This window comes from Pygoscelis adeliae, unplaced genomic scaffold (assembly GCF_000699105.1).
Source record: "Pygoscelis adeliae isolate BGI_AS28 unplaced genomic scaffold, ASM69910v1 Scaffold78, whole genome shotgun sequence".
Taxonomy (NCBI): Eukaryota; Metazoa; Chordata; class Aves; order Sphenisciformes; family Spheniscidae; genus Pygoscelis; species Pygoscelis adeliae.
The window spans coordinates 2,532,054-2,538,111 of NW_008825409.1; positions in this window are offsets into that span (position 1 = coordinate 2,532,054).

The window sequence follows — 6,058 nt, forward strand, 5'->3', positions numbered from 1 at the left end:
CATTCTCTCCTCTCTGTTTTCCCTCCCCATTGCAAAAGTATCGTGTATCTAAAGCCGGAGCCCTGTTCAGAGGGGAGATCCGTATCCGTGGTTTCATTTGACTGCCTTTTTGACTGAATCGCTGCGGCAGACGCAGCTCAACCAGCACTAACACCAGCCCAGGCGCACGGTGGCTGCTGCTGGCTGCCCGGCTCCTGCCGTCCTCGCCACCTCCCACAAGGGACCCTGCGTTCGCCTCGGATCACTTGGCTGCTCTTGGCGTAAATGGCTTCTGCTGCACCTACGCGTAAGGTGCAACCCTTTTCAAAGTCACAGCTTAAGGCTAGTGGCAAAGACAAAATAGATTGCTGGTGTTGGTTCCAGGCGGTGTATAAAATGCCTGCAAGAATTTTGATTTTTGACAATGTTTTAAACATGAAAAAAAAAGTGCTCTTTTGGTTTGGTGCTATGAAGGGTGCTAGTGGTCTCGCTGGTGGCTGTTACTTACCATCAGTATGGTTTTTGTCCAGCTTAGTAGTACCTGTGAAGAGCAAACCTGGACCAGTCAAAAGCAGGTCTCTTTCTTTAGCAATCTCCTCACCTGTGAGTTGCATTGTGAGCTTCTCCCAAGACATGCAGTCTTGTTTTCCTCTGTGTAATGAAAACCTTTCAGAAAACTTCTGGGCATTGCAAACAACATCTTTTGCATAGCAGCAAGTGATCAAATCTTAGAGAAAACCATTTTACAATTGCTTTAAACAGATTTGAAGTGTTTGTATTGGACTGATTTTTGGCATCCCTTTTTTGTTGTTAAAGCCAGGAGCATCAGTTACTACGAGTACAACTGTGCAAGGCCAGAGGCAGCTAGAAAAACATATGAAAGAAATTAAAACCTCTTTCCTGTGCGTAATAATGTTGTAACTTCTGTGATCTGAAATTTTAGGATCTTGCGGGGTTAGCAGTAATTACCAGCTGTCCTGTCAAACTTTGTCATAGCTGGCTTAAAATGCTGGGGTAAGCATGGAATTACCCCCATCCAAAGTACTCGGGTCCAGTCCCTTTCCAAAAAGCAGAGGAATACAAAGAATGAGAAAGCAAATCTTCCCAGCTCATATCAAACAGCTTTCTAGATGACACTGAAACTGTTTGCAGCTGGCCATGTAAAACCAACCTGCAATTGGCACCACATTTTGATTCAGAGCAAAATGGTTAAAATTTTCAGGACAGTTATCCATGACTTTTACCTAGTTTGCAGATTTTGCTTTGACAGACAGCGTGTGCCCTAATTTAAGGACTAGAGGTGTCTCCGGTTATTAATTTGCACTGCTGATAAATGGTCTCTCCTGTGCTTGTCTGGGTAAGTAAATTGAAAGTATCTGTGATGGTCTCCCCCCTCCGGGGCGGGGTAGGAATGCAAGTACTACAACTTCCCTGTGATTTTAAAGTCATCTGCTTCTTTGCTTTTCTGTTTAGCTATGTGAATTTCAGTCCTGAAGATCAGGGTGTGTACAAGTATTGCACTTTAACCCCAAGTCTTGTTTGTTCTAAAACTAAGTAAGAAATTTGCAGACTCTTATGTGATTTCCGTCCTGCTTTTCAGGATGAAAATGGTGGTCATCCTGGGAACTTTCATTTCTGTGCTTATATTTTACTGTACCTCAAGAACTGGCCCAGAATTGACTTGATCTTTCATATTGCTCAGCCGAAGAAGGTAAGTAAGCTTTCAATAAACTAAGAATGCTGAAGAGAGAGAGAGAGAAGAGTGGGAGAGGATTTGAATAAAATGACATGGTCTGCTTTTAACTTAGAAATATTAATACTGCTCTGAACCTGTAAGCAAAGACTAAATAAAGCCCTCAGAAGACAACATTGGTTTTCCACAATGATGCAATAGGACTTCTGTCCTGATGCACGGCTCTACCAGAAAAGTTCCTCTGGGCTATAAATGTCATCCTCTGACAACTGCGTCACGTGCCAAGGAGTTAAGCGGGGGGAAACTGATTCAGACCAGACTTTAAGTTAGATCAGGCTTTTGTTGCAGAAAGTTCCTGAACTGCGTTAGGATGATACGAGAGTTCAGAGGGGGAAGGAGCAGAGCATACACCATGCCGTCAGCCTCCAGCACGTTCGATGCCGCATCGAGAAGCAGGAGCCTTCCGTCTCCGTGCTTCCACTTTCTTAAATGCTGATGTGTGGATTTAGTATGCTAGCTATTATTTAAGTAGGTTGTTTAAAATAATTAGATTTCAGAGTCCATTACTCAGGGGTGTTTTTTACTCGTTTGCTTCACATAATGATCATCATCTGTTTGAAATTAAGGCTTCATATGGAAATAATCTAGAGTGCAATGGATGTGTTCTTATTTGGATGTGTTTCTGTTATTTTTTAATATTATACATCTAGTACTGGCTTAAAAAAAAAAAGAGGGGGATTACGGGAGTATTTGGGGTATTTCAGTCTCAGGAGCCACTCACAGAGTAGCTCACTTCCCACTAAAAGTCTGACCCCGCTACCGAATAAACTTGCATTATTGTTCCTCTGTTTATGAGCAGCGCTTTCAGTGAACTTTTCCTTCATCTATTTGCATTATGCTGATACCAGCAGTTTGCTCCCTGTGAGCCTCCTGAGCTCTGTCAGGCAATGTTTCCGTCAGACTGCGGATGGTTTTGCATGAGGGGTTTGGCGTGGGAGTATATCAGTATTGTCTCCTAATAGGCAGGATGCGTTAGCTGACCCTTTTCTCCTTCCTTGCCCTATCTCCTGTGTTTTCTTACAAGGCAGAAAATATTGTACAAAGCAAAGGTAAGGTGTAAGCAAAATTGTTATCTCAGGGCTTTGAAGGAATTGTAGGCAGGCTCCTGAGGATGGTGGTCCCCATAGTGCATCCATCTTTTCGCAGCTAAACCCAACTTTGCAGACCACTGTGGTACGACACAAGCTCCCAGGCTTGCATCTGGGTTTGCTATAGGTGTTCACATAAGTTCGGAGCTACTTCGCGTGGCTGCCTGGGCTTGCAACCGAAACTTCCTTATCTGTTTATTCTAGCGCTCTTCTGACCTGAGGCACTTGTTTAATCTGCTCTGGCTGTTGCCTGCAGCCTTCCAGGGGAGCAGGAGTCCTGCCCTCAGCTTCTCTTGGCGTCCTTCTGCCCTGACGCTGGGGATGGTGTTACCTCTTATCTCGCAACATGTGTTCCTCTGGAGCGGCAAGCTGGTGTGATGGCTGCCGACTGAAGTCACTGATATCCCCAGCAGATGTGGGCTTGTGTTGTGGAAAGTGGAGGTGGGACCTAGAATCAAAAATCAGAGAGCTTTCTATGAAGTTTTATCTACCTCATATATATATATGTGTGTATATATCTCTCTCCATAAAAACCCACCTCCTCTGATATCAGCTTTCAGCATCACAGCCACCCCCTTCTTGATCTGAAAATACTTTGTTTACCAGAAACCTGTGTTATATTGTAGATCTGCTCTAAATTTAGCTGCACTAGACACAGTTTAGCTCAACATCCATTATCAGTTGCTGCTTTGTTATTTAATATGGTTCCTGTTATGTGAAACTTGCCTTGGTTTGTGTTTGCTCTGGCTCTTTCCTGAGGTGCCAGTCGCCACTGTTTATGCTTCCCAATACAAAATCAAGTGGTCATCCTAGGAGGAAAATATTTGGAGGATGAAGCTTTGTACGATGCAATTTTATCGTTGACTTAACTTAATCAGGTCTTTGGGGTTTATATATTTAAACGCTTGGAATTCTGCCTCCCTGCTGCAGCGATGAGCAACTATTCCCATTGTTACTTTATCCAGTAAGGGTAAGGTACTGTTTTCCCAAACACTGCTACAAATATTTTCTTCTTCATTAATATTGATGGTGGTTCACTCCCCAGTGTGTCAAGTTTCCTTTCTCCTCTCACAGGACAGACTCCTCACAATAAACCCTGGACTCCCTGACAAATTTTCAGTGCTTGGAACTTCTTTTTCATTTAATACTGTTGTTTCTGGCAACTGACTTGTAACAGCGTCCAACTGAAAGTTAATAATGTCATTTGCTTTTCAGAGTGCTTTGCAGCAGGCCATGGACAGATTGTCAATTCCCCTTAGCTAGCAGTGCTTGAGGTGATCATTTCTGTCCACCGCGTGCTTGCCAAAAATGAGGCCATCCATTGTATGCTTCCCCCCCGCCCCATGTGGTAATATTGTCTTGACCTGTGGAGATCATGACAGCTTGCTTGACTGGTTTTAAGCTCAGCAAGACTTCTTGTTGCAGGATTTTGGAAGCAGACAGTCCTGACGGCAGCATCAGAGTCCGAGCTTCATTTTAGGTTCTGTTCAATCTGCAGAAATTGAATCGAGTTATCCAGGGATAAGTACAGGTCTCCTGGTAGTTCTCTCTAGGGCTGCTGCTTTGGGTTCCCCCTGCAGTTTGATTTCTTTTCAGGCCCTGATGGTGTCAGGGAGGCTAGTCAAGATTGTCCTTGGATCAGTCACGAACTCAAAACTGCGTTGTACTGCTCACCTTCTCATTGCAGAACCTTCCTATGGTCTTCCTCTGCCTGACTCATCTGACAGCTGTTAAACATACCACGTACATCACTTTGCCAAATGAAGTCCTCTTCATTGTTGCTAGCGAGTTCTCAGTTCATCCGGGGTGAAAGGCTGCTTAAATATTTCCATTCCAGAGGGACCCAGTATACTTAATACCATGGCGTTCAACTCTTTCATTCTTCCAGGTGTGTGTAAACCCAAACTATTCTTTTCATCGGTTCTTCTTAGGGTCTGATGTTTGAGAACTGCACAGGGCAGAAGGTGCTTGGAAACATGCCTTCAGTGCCCAGCGAGCGGGTCCCAGGGCACCCGAGTACCAGAAAGTGCATTTCTGCCTGCCGGGCCCCCTTGCTCAATTCAGACCTCTAGCAGCTGAGCCACCTGCTTGTGGACTCGCGCTTCCCTTCTGGCCACTGTATGTGCACGGGTTCAGCTGCTGCTTTCTGACAGAATTGGTTTGTTCTATGAATATCGTGGAAACATTATTTATTTTGCGAGTTCCAAAACCATTTTTGTGTGCAATAAAGCCTAGTGAGTAGTTATGGTGGCAAATGGCTGGAGAACACTTTTTTAGTATAAGCTTCTTCTGTATGCGTATTAAATACGCCTAGATGCACGTATAAAAATAATGAAAATATTTTAATGTGTGTCTATACGGTATTTTTGGTGGCGCAGTTTGCAGAGGCATTAGGGTCATGTGGACCATGTTTTCCATTTAGAAAAAGAAAATTGAATCACTGTCCATATTGATGGGAATTGTATGCTTGTAAGTAAAGTTATTTTAAGGTTGTATATGAATGACCTGCAAAATGAACTATATCCAAATAGGCAAACTGCTGTGTATTCACTGAATGCAATTGACACATTTAGTTGCAGTCTTTATTAGTCCACTTGTATGTGTTGCACTGATTAAATGGGCACCTTCGTGTTTGGTTGCTGTTCCACACACATGCAAGTGAACACACACGCACGCAAGCAGATCGAGCATAATTTTTTTGTCATTTACTTTCCCATTTTACTGTTAATCAACACTGCATGTAGTTGATTCATCTGTAGATTTTAGCAGTGACATTTTATGTGTTTGGCAAAGTGAGGTGGATGGTTTTGAAGAGCCAGCCGTCCTCTGTGGCTAGCTGGCCTGGCTGTGACCAGCAGCCGGGTGCTGCAGAGTCCAGCTGGGCACCACCGCAACAGCCAGGCTGGGGAGCAAACAGCCCCCTGCTTGTGGACTGGGCTGCTTCGCTGATCAACGTATATCTTCCAGCAGCCGAAACTCACCCACCACAGACCCTTATCTCTGGGAGTGTATCTACCCACCAAGTTTGACAGAATTTTTTTGTCTGTCCAGATACATCTAAGTTTTTTCAAGAAGATAACAGATTAATAAATTTTGGTCTACTGAACCTGAGGAATACAAGGCAGAACTTTATTTCTCAAGGTCTGGGTTAAGACAGTGTGATATCAGTGGTAAGCTCCGAAAGGTCATCACTGTTTGGAGAGGAAACCTGCTCCTGTGTTTTTCATAGACACACTGA